Source organism: Bubalus bubalis, chromosome 4 (genome assembly GCF_019923935.1).
Source record: "Bubalus bubalis isolate 160015118507 breed Murrah chromosome 4, NDDB_SH_1, whole genome shotgun sequence".
Classification (NCBI taxonomy): domain Eukaryota; kingdom Metazoa; phylum Chordata; class Mammalia; order Artiodactyla; family Bovidae; genus Bubalus; species Bubalus bubalis.
In genome coordinates this window covers 140,630,923-140,649,663 of record NC_059160.1, presented here as the reverse complement: position 1 = coordinate 140,649,663, position 18,741 = coordinate 140,630,923, and positions in this window count along the sequence as shown.

The following is an 18,741-nucleotide window of genomic DNA, read 5'->3' as shown; positions in this document are numbered from 1 at the left end:
ATCAAAGAATATGGCTGCCTCAGCAGAGTAATAACTCCTTATTCATGACGAGAATATGAGATGTCATTTAGTTATTTTAATGATAGTTTGGCATTTTATTACTTAGATAATCGCAATGATATAAAGATGGTTAAATTAGCTGTGAGTTGATTTCAAGGTCTATAATAAAAATAAGTTGGATGATGATTTTTTGCCAATAAATCAAACTTAAAATCAGAAATAAAAGAATAAAAATGGCCAACTCATGAGAATACATAATAAATGTATGAACATAAAAGTTACCATTTTTTAGCATTAACCATAAAATAAAAAAGAAAGATATTAATATTTTGGTCAAGATTGTTCCAGATCACTTGACAATATCCCCATCTGTATTTAATATATGTAATTATATAACCTACATGTCACATTCCAGTGAGAATAAACCAGCTTTCTGAAAGAAAATAAATTGGGGCAGGATGAAAATAAAAATAGAAAAAATAAGATAAAGCCAAAAGTGGCATCAAAATTCATGGGTTTTTAAACATTTCCAGGTAGCTTTCATAAATTAACCTCTTGAGTATCCTCACAGTTGACACAGAGAAAAATCAAGAATATTGTGTCTTTATTCACAAGCTAATGATAAGCTAGATTCTCAGGAGAAAATGGGCCTCTTTTTGATAGTGTTACCAAGGAAAAAGAATCTTGGAAAGCTACAGACCACTCACCAAGATTAAATATCTCCTCTTCTCTATCTTCCACTAAGTACCCCACGCCTACTGTGAGTGTAAAGAAGTTTGATACCAATGATGCCAGGAGTAAAAGTACAGTAGAATCAATGGAGTTTAGCCTGTCCAGAATTTATCTGAAGTTGTTATAAGACAATGAGTTAACTAAAGTGTATTCACTCAGAATAAATGTTGCTGTTCAATTGCTCAGTCGTGTTCTACCCTTTGTGACCCCATGGACTGCAGCATGCCAGACTTCCCTGTCCTTCACTGTCTCCTGAAGTTTGTTCAAACTCTGTCCACTGAGTCAGTGATGCCATCCACCCACCTCATCTTCTGTCACCCTCTTCTCCTGCCCTCAACCTTTCCTAGCTTCTGGGTCTTTTCCAATAAGTTGGCTCTTCACATCAGGTGGCCAAATTATTGGAATGTTAGCTTCAGCATCAGTCCTTCCAATGAATATTCAGGGTTGATTTCCTTTAGGATTCAACTAGCTTGATCTCCTTGCTCCCAAGTGACTCTCAAGAATCTTCTCCAGCACAGTTCAAAAGCATTAGTCCCTCAGCGCTCAGCCTTGTTTATGGTCCAACTCTCAGATCCATACATGACTACCAGAAAAAACGATATCTTTGACTAGACGAACTTTGTCAGCAAAGTGATGTCTCTGCTTTTTAATATGATATCTAGGTTTGTTATAGCTTTTCTTCCAGGGAGCAAGTGTCTTTTAATTTCATGGCTGCAGTCACCGTCAACAGTGATTTTGGATCCTAAGAAAATAAAGTCTGTCATTGTTTCCATTTTTCCCTATCTGTTTGCTATAAAGTGATGGGACTGGATGCTGAGATCTTAGCTTTTGAATGTTGAATTTTAAGCCAAAATAAATGTGGACATGATTTATTCAGGTTTATCCTCCATGATAAAATCCAGAACTACCAGGTCTGTTCCCTAAGTAAATATATCTGAATTTTGGGATACAGATAACTAACATAACTATGTAAAAATTGATGCCCTTGGGACATTTGTCTCACATTCAAGTAGGACCAGGTAGAACTCATAGACAGATCATTTTCTAGGAGCAGATTAGTTATACTGTTAATTATGTAGAATATTTTAAAAATTCATTGAGATTTTATGTCTATAAATTTAGACCAAGCACATGCATACATACATATACATTTAATTCATACAGTTGTACATTTAAGCATAAATGTGGACTTTAGAATTGTTTATGGTCTATGCATACCTTATTGCTGATTTGCATGGACTAGAACATGTCAACATGGAGAGCTGGTTTTCAATTTGTCAAAGAAAGAGACAACTAGTCTAACAGCTCTTCCAGCCTTCTATTAAAATGAAAGAAGAGTGTTGTTAAGTTTGCTGATGAAACTCTTCAATGAAACTCCAAGTTTTCCAAATGTTGTAGTTCAAGTTGATCTTTTTAAGTACTACCTTTACCTTTTTTGAACAATGTACTTGCAGATATATGGGCTGGATTATTTGAAGGCTATTAATATATCTACATTCTTAGGTTTGGTTGATCCATCTATTAGTTCTCCTGAAAAAGAAAAAAAAAACCTTTTAGTTAGTATTTCTTATCTTGTTAACTGAATCAACCAAAATTCATCAGCTCTTCCATGCAAGGAGTTCCAAATATGCTTTAAACTTTTGAAAATTTATGGTGGAGATTCAGGTGACTTTTTTTACCACTTAAGCACCCACTAATGTGACATGACATTTCTAGAAGAACTATTTGTATTTCATCAATGGGTTTAATTATATATTGCCCTTCGAATGAATTTCTATATCTTTTATATTTTTATTTTGTTTCCATTTAAAATCTAGTTTGTAATTTTAGCTTTAATTTGTAACCAAGGGGCAGAGTAAAACCCAAGTTCCTAAACTGTTCCAAAATGGATTTTACTTTTGTGTATATTTAAAATTCATCCTAAATTTTAATATATGGTTTGCACAATTATTACAATGAAAAATATGTATGCATATTTTAAATTTTTAATTGAGTGTCATATGCCATGAGTAATAAATTTCCACATTAACATATTTATAAAGGAAAATTAAAAGACGTTTAGCAACAGAACAGCACGATTTTAGCAAAATTTCCCCAAAAGTGGGGAACTGTTTCCATGAACTCTACAGAGCTATTTAGGAAGAAAGGACCACATAGGTGGAGATAAACAAGGAGAAGGTAAAAGGAGATTTCACCTCATCTTCTTTATCTCTCCCCAGTACGGTGACACAAACTAATTCAATGAAAACATTTAATAAATAATATCCCTCCATTGTGTCACACTGTCTTATGAAGTAATCAAGAACTCTCAAATACTGTATTCTCTCACCACTGTCAACTACATAAAAGTGTTAACTTGAATTTTTGAAGGATAAAGATCATAATGGCACACTGGTTTGTCCTCTTCTCAACCATGAAGACTAAATCAGTGTCAAGTATTAAATCATGTGGCTGTTTATCCAGGTTTTATTCCTAGTATACTCATTTGAGAGATATATGAGAGAAATGTGTGCCCCACATTAGACATTTAGACCTAGAGGAAGAGGAATACAAACTCTTTGAGAATACTGTAAAGATCATATTTATCTAGAGAAAGGGTAAGGAAGCCAAGGTCTCTCAACCAAATATGGCTCTCCACTGTCAATTCAGATGATCAAGGAAATCCTAAGATTGCTTGTCATATTTCCATAAATTCAGATGGCAAGGAAATAGCAAGCCCAAATAGATTTAGACAAGTTATTGTTCACAGCATACACTACACTAACTTTCTTTGTCTACTGTCACTCCAGTCAAATGGTGGACAATACAGTGCCTGTCCAAAGTAGATGATATACACATAAGTTAATGTCAGAGTCAAGGAACATAGAGCCTAGGATTCTCCTAATCTTATAAGAACATTGTTAGAAATCTGTCCAATCTCTGACTCAGAGACAGACTTTGTAATTTTACTCTAGAATGTAATTAAATGTCTTCAGGAGGAAGGGGGAAGGATTCACTGTTTGTTACTCAGATATGTAGGCAAATCTCCCTATTCTGGAATATCTTTGATCTCTGTACCATAGAGAGATGACCTGTAAACATCCTCCCAGTGCCTTTTTCTTGAAGATGTGCAAAAAACAGAATTATAAAAAATTTCTCCTAATATCATCTTTTTTGGTAAATAATTTTTTTTTTTTTTAGAAGATAACAATGCCCATTTTTGGGGATAGTGTCTATGACTGCTTTTGCACTGCAAAAGTAGAGTTGAGTATTTTTAAGAGATACCATAAGTCCTACAAAGTATAAAATATCTCATATCTGGCCCTTTGGAGGCTTCCCAGGTGGTTCAGCAGTAAAGAGTCCACCTAACAGTGCAGGAGATGCAGGAGACTTGGGTTTGATCCCTGAGTCAGAAAGACCCTCTGCAGGAGGAAATTGCAAACCACTTCAGTGTTCTTGCTGGAAAACCCCATGGACAGAGGAGCCTGGCAGGCTACAGTCTATGGGGTCAGAAAGAGTCAGACACAACTGAGCAACTAAGCATGCACTCATGGCCTCTAACAGAATACATTTGCACACCTCTGATCTAAACAATCTGCTGCTCTCCTGAATATGGATATTCTCCCTGAATGGTCGAAAGTAGATAGGGAGTCAACAGCAACAACAACAAAAACAAAATAATTAAAAGAGGTTTGTCTAAGATGCATAAAAATGAAATTAAAGTAAGAAGCCAGTTATCTTATTAAATTCATTTTGTAAATAGTAAAGCACTGATTCAGAACTTCAGAAATTAAATACATAATATGGAGGACAAAAGTGAGACATCTCTTCCAGAATTAAGAGAAATAGTACAGGATGTATAAATGTTTCAATAGATGAAATAATAGACTTGAGAACAGAAAAGAGAGTCGATTTATGGGGAATAATCAGTCATCAAACACCAAAAACAAACAGGAATCTCTGTAAAATAACTGAAACAAAGGAATAAGAAGTAAACACCTAAGCATATCTGACCTAAAATATAAAGATCGTAGGTGGCATGTGAGAAAAAATGACAAAAGTGATTATGGTAAGCCAACATCAGGATGTAACTTGATGATTTAAACGGAGAATTAAGCATAAAAATCTTAGAGCAATCCACTGTATGGGAACAGGGATTAACGGTAGACTTTCCACTATACCTTAACTAAGTAGAGAATTTTGAAGAAAATATGTGTCAAGAATGTATCAACTCCAATACTTTGGCTACCTGATGTGAAGAATTGACTCATTTGAAAAGACCCTGATGCTGGGAAACATTGAAGATAGGAGAAGGTGACGACAGAGGATAAGATGGTTGGATGGCATCAACAACTCAATGGACATGAGTTTGAGTAAACTCTGGGAGTTGGTGATGGACAGGGAGGCTTAGAGTGCTGCAGTCCATGGGGTCGCAAAGAGTTGGACAACTGAACTGACTGGCTGACTGATGTATCAAGAATGATGAAACCAAGTGTTTTAAGTGGATGAAAGAACAAAAAACATTCTAAATGTTTTTAGCTCAGAAAAAAATGCCACCCATTATTTATTGTTTATAAACTTGCTCTGGAATGTACTTCAATTACCTGGAAGATAAACTGAGGTTTTGAAATGAAGAATAAGTACTCGATATGTAAATTACATATGGTCTGCGTGCTCAGTCATGTTTGACTCTTTGTGACCCCGTGGACTGTAGCCTGCCAGGCTCCTCTGTCCATTGAATTTTCCAGGCAAGAATATTGGAGTGAGTTGTTATTTCCTACTGCAGGAAATCTTCCCAACCTAGGAATCAAACCCACATCTCCATATCTCAGGCATTAGAAGGCAGATTCTTTACCACTAAGCCATGTGTAAATTATGTCTCATGCAGTGTTATCTTTAAATAAAGATAGTAAATAGTATAATCCTATTTAAGCCAGTGCTAAATCTCTATGGTTGCTTAACATTTGACTAGGTAAGGCTATAGTAGATACTAACACGGAGCTAGATTCCTTGAATTCAGTGATGATGGGATCTAGAATAATGGATAACAAGTGAAGCACTTACTGCCAAAAGCTGGGTGAGCACTTCTACTGTAAAAAAGCAGCAGGGACACACACTGATAATCATGGTACATTGGTTCAGAGATCTTTGGTGCTGAGTAATAGCATGGTCTCCCTAGGGAGAAAATACATGCGCAGCTTACCAGAGTATTGCCTCTTCTGGAAAATCTTAGCTCTGGAAGCCAGACTAGAGGTGTGAAAGTGGATATCTTAGTATCCGGAACTAAGATAATTCACAGACCCAGAACTCTGTGATTGAAGACAAGACTGAGTCATCTGGAGGAAAAACTCCTCACCATTGCTACAAATACATACCATAAATCTTCCACCAGAACTTTTTTCAAAGGGAAATGTAACCATTTTTAGCATGTCTGAGCATTGAGGAAAGGGAAAGCCCAGAACTTTCAGTGATTACTAGACAGTAGATCTGAAACTATGTTATACCGGGAGACCCACTAAAATGCCACTTGGTATATCAGTCAAAGTGGAAGCTTATAATGCCAATTAATAGACAGTCAATTCCAGCTTACTTGAGCCACAAACCAAGTGGGTCCAGTTGGTTTACAAACTATTGATACCATATAGTTATATCCTCAGTTTGGAAAAGTATAATTGGAAAGACATACTTAGCAATATAATGGCTCTCAGACACGAGGACTACTATGGAAGGAAGGTCTAATTACAAGCCCCTGAAACTCTGCAAACTTGGTAAAGCAGAAGCATTACTTTACTCTAGAGGAACTGCACAGATGAATCAATTTTGGAAACTAGAAAGTGGGGCGATACTTAGTAAATCCCCATTTAACTCACTAGTTCAATATAGGCAGAAGTCAGATGAATTTTGCAGAATGATATGAACTGATCAAAATTTAATCAGATGATCAATCAGATGATCCAACTGCAATTTATGACTGTGATATAGCATCTTTGCTAGAACCACATAGCTCCTAGAACTTGGTGTGAAGATATAGACCTGCTATTGCCCTTTTCAAGGGCCACCAGAAATTATTTAATTTTCCTGGGATGAATTTGATGTATATTCTGTTATGGTAAGAATACTCCACTTTAGAGGATTTTCCTGTTGGAAAAAATTATTTCAACTATTTTATATCTAATGCCTAAATATCTGACACATGCATACAAAAGAATAATATGTATACAGATATAATGACTATACATTCATATATTACATATAAATATTACAAACAAAAGTGTCAGGATTCTTATGTTAACAGTGATTTGTTTTAATTCTTACACATTAAGAAATTAAAAATTGTTGTTATTCATGATTTTGGTTATTTAGAATACATAGTTTCAATGACTTTCTTAAAATAGAATTTAAATGAATTTATAATGTTTTATAAGGCAAAATATATAAGCAAGTGTAGGTAATATATCAATAGAGAGACAAAATGTAAATAGGAAAAGCTATTTAATTTTAGAAGAATAACATTTTTCTGAATGTCAGGGAGAAGGCAAAGAGGGAAAGGATAATGACCTGAACTACATTGACTTCTTCATATCTAGTATAAAGTCATCTTGCTTCTGATATATTGATTTACTTTGAAATATAAAGAGAAACAGCATTTATTAAATTAAATCTTTCTCCTTTGTTCTGTACTTGTGACATTTTTAGGTGATAGCCACTATTTGGGGGGATATTGTGGAAGACAATTTATGTTGCTCTAAAACTCTGCAGGACATAGTTGCCTTTTGGGGTATCATGTCACCATGGGGCATCCCACAGAAGCTATGCTTTTGACAGATATGTTTCTGTAATTGATGATGCACCAAGCCAATTGTTCCTTGTATTAAGGGGGAAAAAAAAAAGCCTGTTATAGTTTAATTACCTCCTGATTATTAATATTTATTGGATTAAGAACATTATACTTTTTTTAACTATCTATCTACTGAATGAATATATTTCAAATTAAATTTTATTCTCAGGTTGAATCTGGAAAAAAGATACAATAATGAATCATTGTTGTGTTATTAAAATGGCAAACAACTTCTGAGGTATTTTTTAAAATTAATTTAGGTGAGACAACTCAAATTGTCAAAAATTTCAAATAAAATGAGGTGAAAACAATTCTAATTTTAGATGATTTCAAGATAGACTCCATATTTTAAGAATTGAAATATTAAACCTCTATTTTTTTTCTTGTACTTTGCTCATGCTTATAATTGTTTGCAGCTCTAATTATATAACTAATTCATTTTAAAACATCTAAAATAAAGATTAAGCTTTAAAATCTAAAACATTAAAAACATGAATTGGACTTCTTTTCTTAAAATACTTTCTTTCCAAATATGAGAACCAGATCAGAAAATGTTACACAACTAATGTAAAATCTATATTACCAAAATGTTAGTAAATCAAATGAATGATCAACTATAAATGTTTAATTTTTCTTTTACTTATGAAATATTTCACAGAATTCCATAGTGACACATAAATAGATTACTAATTATTATATGGTTTCAATATTGTAATTACTATTAACTCATGTATACATACAAATGGTCATTTTTATTTCTGAAGTGAAAGTGTTGGTTGCTCAGTTGTGTCCATCTCTGTGTAATCCTATGGACTGTAGTCTGCCAGATTCCTCTGTTTATGAGATTCTCCAGGCAAAAATATGGGAGTGGGTGGCCATTTTCTACTCCAGGGGATCTTCCTGACCCAGGGATCAAACCCAGGTCTCTTTCATCGTGAGTAGAGTCTTTACCATCTGAGCCATCAGGGCTTACCTTTTTATTTCTAATTTAATATAATTGAATCACAGGGTTATTTAAAATGTTTCATCTTTACTTAGGTAAAATTTGTTTTAATGAGTGCTGCTGCTGCTAAGTCGCTTCAGTCGTGTCCGAGTCTGTGTGACCCCATAGACGGCAGCCCATCAGGCTCTCCCCTCCCTGGGATTCTCAAGGCAAGAACACTGGAGTGGGTTGCCATTTCCTTCTCCATTGTGAGAAAGTGAAAAGTGAAAGTGAAGTTGCTCAGTCTCGTCTGACGCCTAGCGACCCCATGGACTGCAGCCTACTAGGCTCCTCCATCCATGGGATTTTCTAGGCAAGAGTACTGGAGTGGCTTGTTTTAATGAGTAATAAACCACATTTTCCATTTGAATTGGTTTCATGGAGAGATCCATGATCCCAAGAAAAGTGAACTAGCTTGTCAGCGGTTTAAAAAGGTAGAAATTGGTAAGCTGCATATTGGCTTCTTTTATTCACCTTAATTTTTTTGTTTGTATCAATAGTGGTATACATATCAACAATTATTCAGCCTAGGTTTATACAATTTTTTCATTCAATAATTTTAAATGCATCAAGTGTTAGTTCCCACTTATTGCCAAGTTTGGTTTTTAAAGTCTAAAGAAGACCCATGTCTATTCAGTGGCTTTGACTTTAATTAAAGATGATTTGTGAAGCAACTTCTGATGCTTTCTTCCTTCCACCACATAGTGACAAGAAATACTGATAAAATATTTTTTCTTGCTACTAAGTAATTTTCCCATCTTTTGCTCCTGAGTTGCCAGTGTAATCTTTTCTATGGGCTGGTCTTCTCCTAACTTAGAACAAGGAAAAGTATTACCAATCTTAATAGACTAAATTTTTAAGGGTATTATCCCTGAGGCAGTATAACATAGTGGTAGTGCTAGGATGTATCAGTAACATATTCTAGGACATGCATTCCCTGTGTGCAAAATCCTTCTCCACTTTGAGAAATGGGCCCTATATTGTACTTTTATTCCTTCATCTGTATAGGGCTCATAATATTATCCAATTAACACATTTTTATGAGGACAAAATGATCTAATGTATGTAAAGCAGTTGGAACAGTGCCTGATGTAAAGTACTATGCAAGTGTTACTGTTGGCAGTGGTAATTTTGAAGCAGTTGATAGCATTTTTTCCACAGGTGATACATACCCCTGGTCCACATCAAAGGATACTGAATGTTTGTGTCCTCCCTGCCCACTTCAATTCATATGTTGAAATATTAATCCTCTGTATGATAGTATTTGGAGGTGGGGGAATTTGGATGGTGGCTAGATCATGAGGTTAGAGCCCTCATGAATGGGATTAATGCCCTTATAAAAGCAATCCCAGAGAGCTCTCTAGGCCCTTTGGCCATGTGAAGAAACAGAGAAGATAACAGTCTATGAACCAGGAACAATCTGGTGTCTTCTGTCCTCACAGATCAGGTCTTGAAATAAGATCAATGCACCAGCATTGGAATTCTGATAAGTCAGACTGTTGAACTAAATGTTTGTTAATCAAGCCATACACTCTGTGGTGTTTTTATTATAGCAGCCCACATGGACTAAGATGGAATGTTAAAGAAATTTTAGGTTAGAGAAGAGAAAATATTTTCTGTACTGGAATAAGAGAAGGCATGCAATAAAGCTACACTGAAGTTTGTGAATGATTCTAAATACAGGGGATGATAAACTTTTCTTATTAATGCACTCAATGGATATTTGTGTGAGTGTGTGTGCCCACTATATGATAGGTACTATTCTAGATAGTGAAGTGTCAGCTAGCCTTGATAGAGCAGTCAAGAAAATACAATCCTCGCCCTCATGGAGCTTACATTCCAGAGAAGAGACCAACAACAATAAACAAATGAAAAATACAGAGTGTATCAGAAGATGATAAATGTTAACTCTTACGGAGAAAAATAAAACAGGGTATCCTGGATATGGTGAGCTAGTGATAGAGTGGGCTGCTACTTCATAGAGTGACCAGGCAACCTTTAATTCAGTTTATTTAAAAATTTTTAATTTTTAAAACTCTTTATTGGATTTTCCACAATGTTACTTCTATTGTTTATATTCTGATTTTTTTGGCCATGAGGCCTATGGGATCATAGCTCCCTGACCAGGGATTGAACCTACACCCTCCTTCACTGGAAGGCAAAATATTAACCACTGGATAACTAGGGAAATCCCTAATTCAGTTTACTTTTGAACCTTAAATACAACTGAGGGTAAAACCATATCCTTTTTCTGAGAAAAAGTATTTCAGGCCAAGATAACTGCAAGTATAAAGATCCTGTTGCATCAAGTTCCACGAATAGTCAGAGTACTGGGCTAGAACAGGATGAAGAGATATGAAGTGGCAGAGGAGACTGAAAAAAGATGGGAAATAAGAACATGAAAGGTTAATGTAGGACATAGTAAGTTTCTGGCTTTTACTCTGCATGGGAAGCTGTTAGAGTCTTTTAAGAAGAGGAATGACATGATCGGACATATGTAGATTAAAGGCAGTAGGAAATCAAAAGTAGACAAAGGAAAGGCATTTGGATGCTTGCAGTAATCCAACTAAATTTAGCTGGAGGTTTCTAATGAGCAAAAATTGCAAATACCTTTGGGACTGTGAAATCCTGCAGAAAGAACAAGAAGGATGAAGTGCCATGGCCAACTGAGGGCTTGCAAAAGTAGACAAATTACATCAGAAATTTGAAGAGAATTGCCTTTTTGCACAAATATGATTTATTCTATTCCCTATAATAATCCCTATAATTCCCTATAATCAATCCCTTCTATCTGTCTTCCTGCCATCCACACATCTCTCAGAGTGCTAATCAATAGGAAAGTACAGGTGAACTAGGTCAAGACTCAGCTTCTGCCTTTGAGGAGTTCACAGTACAGTGGAGGAGATGGACACTGACAGGTTATTACAGTGCAGAACAGTGGGCACCATTACATGTGTTATGGATAAAATGCTTCCCTAAGCTTTTTATAGATGTCTTAGTATAATATTGGCACAATCTTGGTAGAATTTTTGTAATCCCTTTAAATTGACTCACTCCATGTTCTACGCTTATCATCTCTCAGTTCAGTTCAGTTCAGTTCAGTTGCTCAGTCGTGTACGACTCTTTGCAACCCCATGAATCACAGCACACCAGGCCTCCCTGTCCATCACCAACTCCCGGAGTTCACTCAGACTCACATCCATCCAGTCAGTGATGCCATCCAGCCATCTCATCCTCTGTTGTCCCCTTCTCCTTCTGCCCCCAATCCTGCCCAGCATCAGAGTCTTTTCCAATGAGTCAACTCTTTGCATGAGGTGGCCAAAGTACTGGAGTTTCAGCTTTAGCATCAGTCCTTCCAAAGAAATCCCAGGGCTGATCTCCTTCAGAATGGACTGGTTGGATCTCCTTGCAGTCCAAGGGACTCTCAAGAGTCTTCTCCAACACCACAGTTCAAAAGCAGCAATTCTTCGGCACTCAGTTTTCTTCATAGTCCAACTCTCACATCCATACATGACCACTGGAAAAACCATAGCCTTGACTAGACGGGTTCCTAAATATACAAATAAGGATACAAAAGATCACAAAAGACGTCCCTGGTGGCTCAGACGGTAAAGCGTCTGCCCGCTAATGCAGGAGGCCCGGGTTGGATTCCTGGGTTGGGAAGATCCCCTGGAGAAGGTAAATGGCAATCCACTCCAGCACTCTTGCCTGGAAAATCCCATGGACAGAGGAGTCTGATAAGCTACATACAGTCCATGGGGTCGCAAAGAGTCGGATACGACTGAGCGACTTCACTTTTCATACAAAAGATCACAAGCAAAATCCTACTTAACATTTATTATTATACATATTTATTAAAAATTTTGCTAAAACTCGGGTAGATTAATTTGTTTATTTAAATAGGCAATTCAGTATTTATTAGTTTTACAACCCATTTGTTCTAAGGTAGGCTATCTTCTCCAGATACTTGTCTAAGAAAATCTCATTTTCCACAATTTTTCCTGAAGTCCTAAGAAATAAGAAATAAATATTTAATTTATTTTGAATTAATTAAAATTAGTATCTTTCATTAATAACAAATAACTTTGATAGTGATTTTGTTTCAGTACTTCACCTAGAAAAGGTCACTTAAAATTGTTTCTTATATTTACTTATACCTACAATTTTCTCTCCCAAATTACATTTTCCTCCTTGCTTCTGCTATCATTTTTGTATATAAACTAACAGCTGCACAGAATAATTTTTGGCTGTGTTTTTCCCCAGAACTTACTCTGAGCTTCCTGGTAGAGGAAAAACAACTCAAGCTTATCTAGATGCCTGACTCAATCATGAATTTACAATTTTGTTAAATTAAATGATTAAATTGTCAAATATTACAAAAATTTTGGAGAAGGCAATGGCACCCCACTCCAGTACTCTTGCCTGGAAAATTCTATGGATGGAGGAGTCTGGTAGGCTGCAGTCCATGGGGTCTCTAGAAGTCGGACACGATTGAGTGGCTTCACTTTCACTTTTCACTTTCCTGCATTGGAGAAGGAAATGGCAACCCACTCCAGTGTTCTTGCCTGGAGAATCCCAGGGACGGGGGAGCCTGGTGAGAGGCCGTCTACAGGGTCGCACAGAGTCGGACACGACTAGAGCCACTTAGCAGCAGCATTACAAAAATTTAAGGACTTAATATTACTGGCTATCTCACTGTTTCCCATTTTTCAATGTATTTTGGACTTTTCATTTTATATGCAGTGAATATCCTTCAGTTTACAGAATGGTACCATACACATATAGCAAAAAAGGTAAAAAGTGAAATTTGCGCTATTGTGTCTGACTGCAACGCCGTGAACTGTAGCTACCAAGCTCCTCTGTCCATGGGATTTTTCAGCCAAGAATACTGGAAAGTGTAAGCCAGGGGATCTTCCTGACCCAGGAATCAAACCTGTGTCTCCTGCTTTGCAGCCAAGATTCTTTACTGTCTGAGTAACCCAGGGAAGCTCAGATTTAGTACTTCCACCTAACTCTAGAGCAGAATTACAATTTCCTTTTTAAAGAACTATTTTAATTAATATTTTATATTTGATTCACTCTTATGCTGTATTAATTTATTTTAGTCTCTAGAGTGATTATTTTACTATTCACTGGGTGAGTGACTGATGACAGAGCAGGTGAAGTGCTGCTTCTGGTACATGATCCTTTGTAATGATTTGAAGGAAACTGCAGGCTATGATGCTTATATTGTAGCTCAACTCCTCTCTGGCTGGCCTCCAGACTTCTCACAGGTGTTTTTTGCCCAAAGTTATTCAATCCACAGACAATATTAACAGAATTTTGTATGAAAATCTTGGCATACCAATATCTGTAAGGGATGTATAAAATTAAGAGTTAGTCATTCAGTAGCGTCTGAATCTTTGCAACCCCAAGGGCTGTAGCCCACCAGGCTCCTCTGTCCATGGAATTCTCCAGGCAAGTTTACTGGAGTGGGTAGCCATTCCCTTCTCCAGGGGATCTTCCTGGGCAAGGGATCGAATCTGGGTCTCCCACATACAGGCAGATTCTTTACCATCTGAGCCAGAAGTATAACATTTGCTATGTACAGTTGTCAAAGCTGTGAAATTTTTGCTCTTGCTTGGTTCTACCTTCCTTAGAAAAAAAATGTTTTATTTCTTTTTTATTGGAATAGAGTTGCATTACAATGTTGTGTTAGTTTCTACTGTACAGCAACGTGTTCAGCCATATATATACATATATAAAACCCCTTCTTTTTGAATTCCTTCCTATTCAGATCACCACAGTACATTAAGTAGAGTTTCCTATGCTGTACAGAATGTTCTCATTAGTTATCTTATATGAAAAAAGAATGTAGTTATATATAGACATATATATATATATGAATCACTTTGCTTGTACAGTAGACATTCATACCACACTGCAAATCAACTATAATTCAATTAAAAAATCTAAAATATTAAAAATTAAAAAGAAAAAAAAAAGAAAATCATTGGTTATAAAAGCCGTTTCCCAGAAGCACAGTGCAAAAGTGAAATAAATGAGATTTTAATAGTAAGAAGTAAAAATAAAAGTCAAATAGTTTGTGCCTTTATTTTTAATCTATACCCATTTTTTTTGTTCTTTCTGTCTCCCTTAAAATCTAAATCAAGCCTAGTTAAGAGCTTTCTCATAGAAACACAGTGGTTCTCACTCCTTTTTCTCACTCCTTTATCTCCACATTATCTAGTGTTAATTTCTAACATGGCCATAGGAACACAGGATTTAACTGTTCTCATCTAACTTTCTAACTTGGTTACAAAAATAGACTTATGTCTGAGTGACAATTCCAATTCTTCATTGCAACCTGGTAAATATAATGACCTGACTTTGGAGGAAGTTACTGTTACATCCTTAGTCCCAAATGTCTTTCATTTTGTGCTGACTTTATACAGGCCAAGAATATGGGAACAACCTGAAACAAATGTGCAAACAAAACAAATAAAGCAAAATAAAAACAAAAATGAAAACCAGGTTATGAGTATTATAATATCCCAAACAGATAAATTTTTTGCATAAAGTGAAGACTAGAAGAGCTTTCGGAAGAAATTACTGCCACTATTTCTACAGGGTTAGTCTGTTAGGTCACCAAAATATACAATAAAAGGTGAGACAGTTTCCTTCTCTTTCTTTTTTTTTTTTTTTTTTTTTTTTTTTTATTTTATTTTTAAACTTTACATAACTGTATTAGATTTGCCAAATATCAAAATGAATCCACCACAGGTATACATGTGTTCCCCATCCTGAATCCTCCTCCCTCCTCCCTCCCCATTCCATCCCTCTGGGTCGTCCCAGTGCACCAGCCCCAAGCATCCAGTATCGTGCATCGAACCTGGACTGGCAACTCATTTCATACATGATATTTTACATGTTTCAATGCCATTCTCCCAAATCTTCCTACCCTCTCCCTCTCCCACAGAGTCCATAAGACTGTTCTATACATCAGTGTCTCTTTTGCTGTGATGAAAGATCAAAAGGGAACTTAAATAAAAAGGTAGGCTTTTGTAAATGTGTGTAACTTTCAAGGGGTATTCACTAAAGATTAAAGTAATTGAAATGGTAGTGGAAGTAACTGAAGAATGTAGTAGTGTTATTAGTTTACATTTGTGAAATGCAGTAGAAAATCACCTGGATATAAATATAGTAGAAAGAAAAAAAAAAGATTATAGATCCAATGTTTAAACACAGTTATTTTATCTGGCTTGCATAAGTTATTACTTTATTCATATTCCCAGGCAAGTCTCTTATTAACTTGAATTAAAATGAGTTAGAATTACTTGCAAGAAATTCTTTTATATTATTTGGAATGTTAATGTTTGTAATGATCAGAGAATAATTTGATTTCTCTATTTCATCAGCACTTTTTAAACTAGTCCTTAAACTTCAGATTCATGAGCTGTCTTAGGGGAGATTTTTCACTGCTTTTTCTTTTAAAGCTGAAGAAACGAGTTGCCAGTCCAGGTTTGATGCACGATACTGGATGCTTGGGGCTGGTGCACTGGGACGACCTAGAGGGATGGAATGGGGAGGGAGGAGGGAGGAGGGTTCAGGATGGGGAACACATGTATACCTGTGGCGGATTCATTTTGATATTTGGCAAAACTAATACAATTATGTAAAGTTTAAAAATAAAATAAAATTAAAAAAAAAAAAAAAGCTGAAGACTCTGGGGTACTGGGAATTTAACATACCTTTGGGTAATAAATGGAAGGAAAGGAATAGTATCCAGTTTTCTTCCAAGGTCAGGGTTCTTTCACTGCATCGTGACTCTTGCAATTATACCACAGCCATTTTTTTACCTCATAGGGAAGTTGTTTCTCAGGCTTTGGGAAAAGTAAATTTAGAAGATATAAAAGCTGTAAATCTGTTTTAGGAGTTAAATTTTCTAAACGTCTCTGTATTATACAATATTCAGATCAATAGTATATGTCTATCCATGCCTTTCCATTGACTTTCAAATACAGCCTGGAATCATTAGTACAGGATGACCTGGCCCATGGCCTTTACAATCTGGCTTCACTATTGTATCTTACTCTCCTTACCCATCAGAGACTTTACTCAAACTGAACTCTGGAAACTTTTTAAACTTCACACTCCTCCATTTCTTCATTCAACTCCACACCTCCTTTGCTCCCCTACCTCTAAATTCTAATCATTTGTGAAACATTGTCAGGTGGACCCATTCTATCCTTTGAATTTCCATAAGGACTTAGTTTATGGAAATGTCTCTTATATCTCTTTTATTTTGCTTGATGTGACTATCTGTATAAACATTATTTTCTCTGCTAGTGCATATTAATATGTAAAAATAGGACCTGTGTCTTCAGTATGTTCAATATTTGGTAAGTATTTATTAACAAACTGTTGAGTGAATAAAAGATATTCTGGAAGTAAAATATTCTGTGCGTACATGTGCTAAGTCATGTTCAACTCTTGGGACCCCATGGACTGTAGCCCACCAGGCTCCTCTCTTCATGGAATTCTCTAGGCAAGAATACCAGAGTGAGTTGCCATTCCTACTCCAGGAGATTGTCCAATCCAGGGATTAAACTCACTTCTCTTGCATCTCCTGCATTGGCAGGCAGATTCTTTACCAACTCTGCCATCTGCTAATATTATATAATTGAATCTAAATTTCAAACTATTTTGTGACAGCAACACATGAAACAAGTTAAATATATAAGAACTAGTTCTTACAGCTGATATAAATAAAACCTAATATTATTTAAACCTAATGCCCTACCCCTGAGAATGGTAGAAAATTCATGGGAAAAGTGGCCCCATAAATCTGGGATATCTAAAATTCATCTATTTATTTCTTTAAATGTTTTTTCTTTCTCATTATTGAACAATAACTTAGCTGAGTAAATCATACTATATTAACATTTACTTTCATTTATATTTTGAATATATTTAGAATATCTAATATTTTAGATATAATTTGGTCTCTTATTTTATTTTCAAGGTGTTAGTTTTAGGATCAAAATCGTAGTTTTACACTTTTGATATTGACATTTCTTTTGGTGTTCTAAAAGTTAACTGACATTTTTAGGTGTGGATTTATTTTTATTTTGTTGCTCAGATTTTGTCACCTGTATTGGATATAAGGATTTTCTTCTCTCAACTGCTTTTATCTTTTCCATCTTCTTATTTCCCTAGACTCCTTAGAGAATAGTTTACAAGATCTATTTTGCGGTGTATATAGTCTTTATCTGAGTGTAACTAATCTTTTAATATTTTTATTGTTAAATGTTTTCAATAATATTCCTAAAATTTCTGCACTGTGTTAATTTCCCAATATGCTTGTTGTTTTTAAGAACACATTTTTATTTTATTATAAATGATTTAATTCCTTCTATCATTTATGTAAATATTATAGACACAATCATTTTGTATTCTACTCACATCTGCGTTATTTTAATGGATTTCTAATTCTACGTTTATTTTATATACTGAATCCCACTGATGTTATATTGATTCTACATTTTGAAATGTTTGGTTATGGGCTCATTTTAAGATTATTTTTATTTATTTTTTTCAGTGAGAATACCTTGTATTTCGGGTTTTAAGAATATTTCTTCAGAATGCTTTTATGGGTATTTTATTCATGCAGAAGCCCAATATAAATTAAATATGATAATTTTGTGGCTCAAGCTTCAGGGATAATGCAGAGAATCTAAACTTAGAATAGAAAACCTGTACTTTTTAAAAAAGTTGCCTAGAAGTTACCAATAGTACAGATATGTTACCATGGGATGTGGGCTACAGCATTAACAATATCAAAATGAAATAAGGATGGCACCGAATACTCAAAATAATGTATATTTTTTCAGGCAAGGTTTTATTGGGGCCCCCACTGCAGCAGGTGAGAGTGAGAACAAATAAACAAGACTCCCTTACTTGCTTACTCCCCAAGACCAGTAAGCTTGTTCCTTATATGAGTGAAAGTAGGGATATGTCCAGGGGTCGGGGCAGAGGGGTTGCTTAGGTCTTTTGCCCACTCCTTAGATGGTGTTGTGTACAGGGGGTAGGTACAGTACCCTGACTTTGTTCTGGGCTCTTCAGAAGTGGCTGTTGGGTCTCTTCTTTGGTCTCTTTGTATATTTTGTCCAGAATTTGTCTTAACTGCACATGCACACAGTTATTTTTAGTCACATACAGTTTCTTTGTA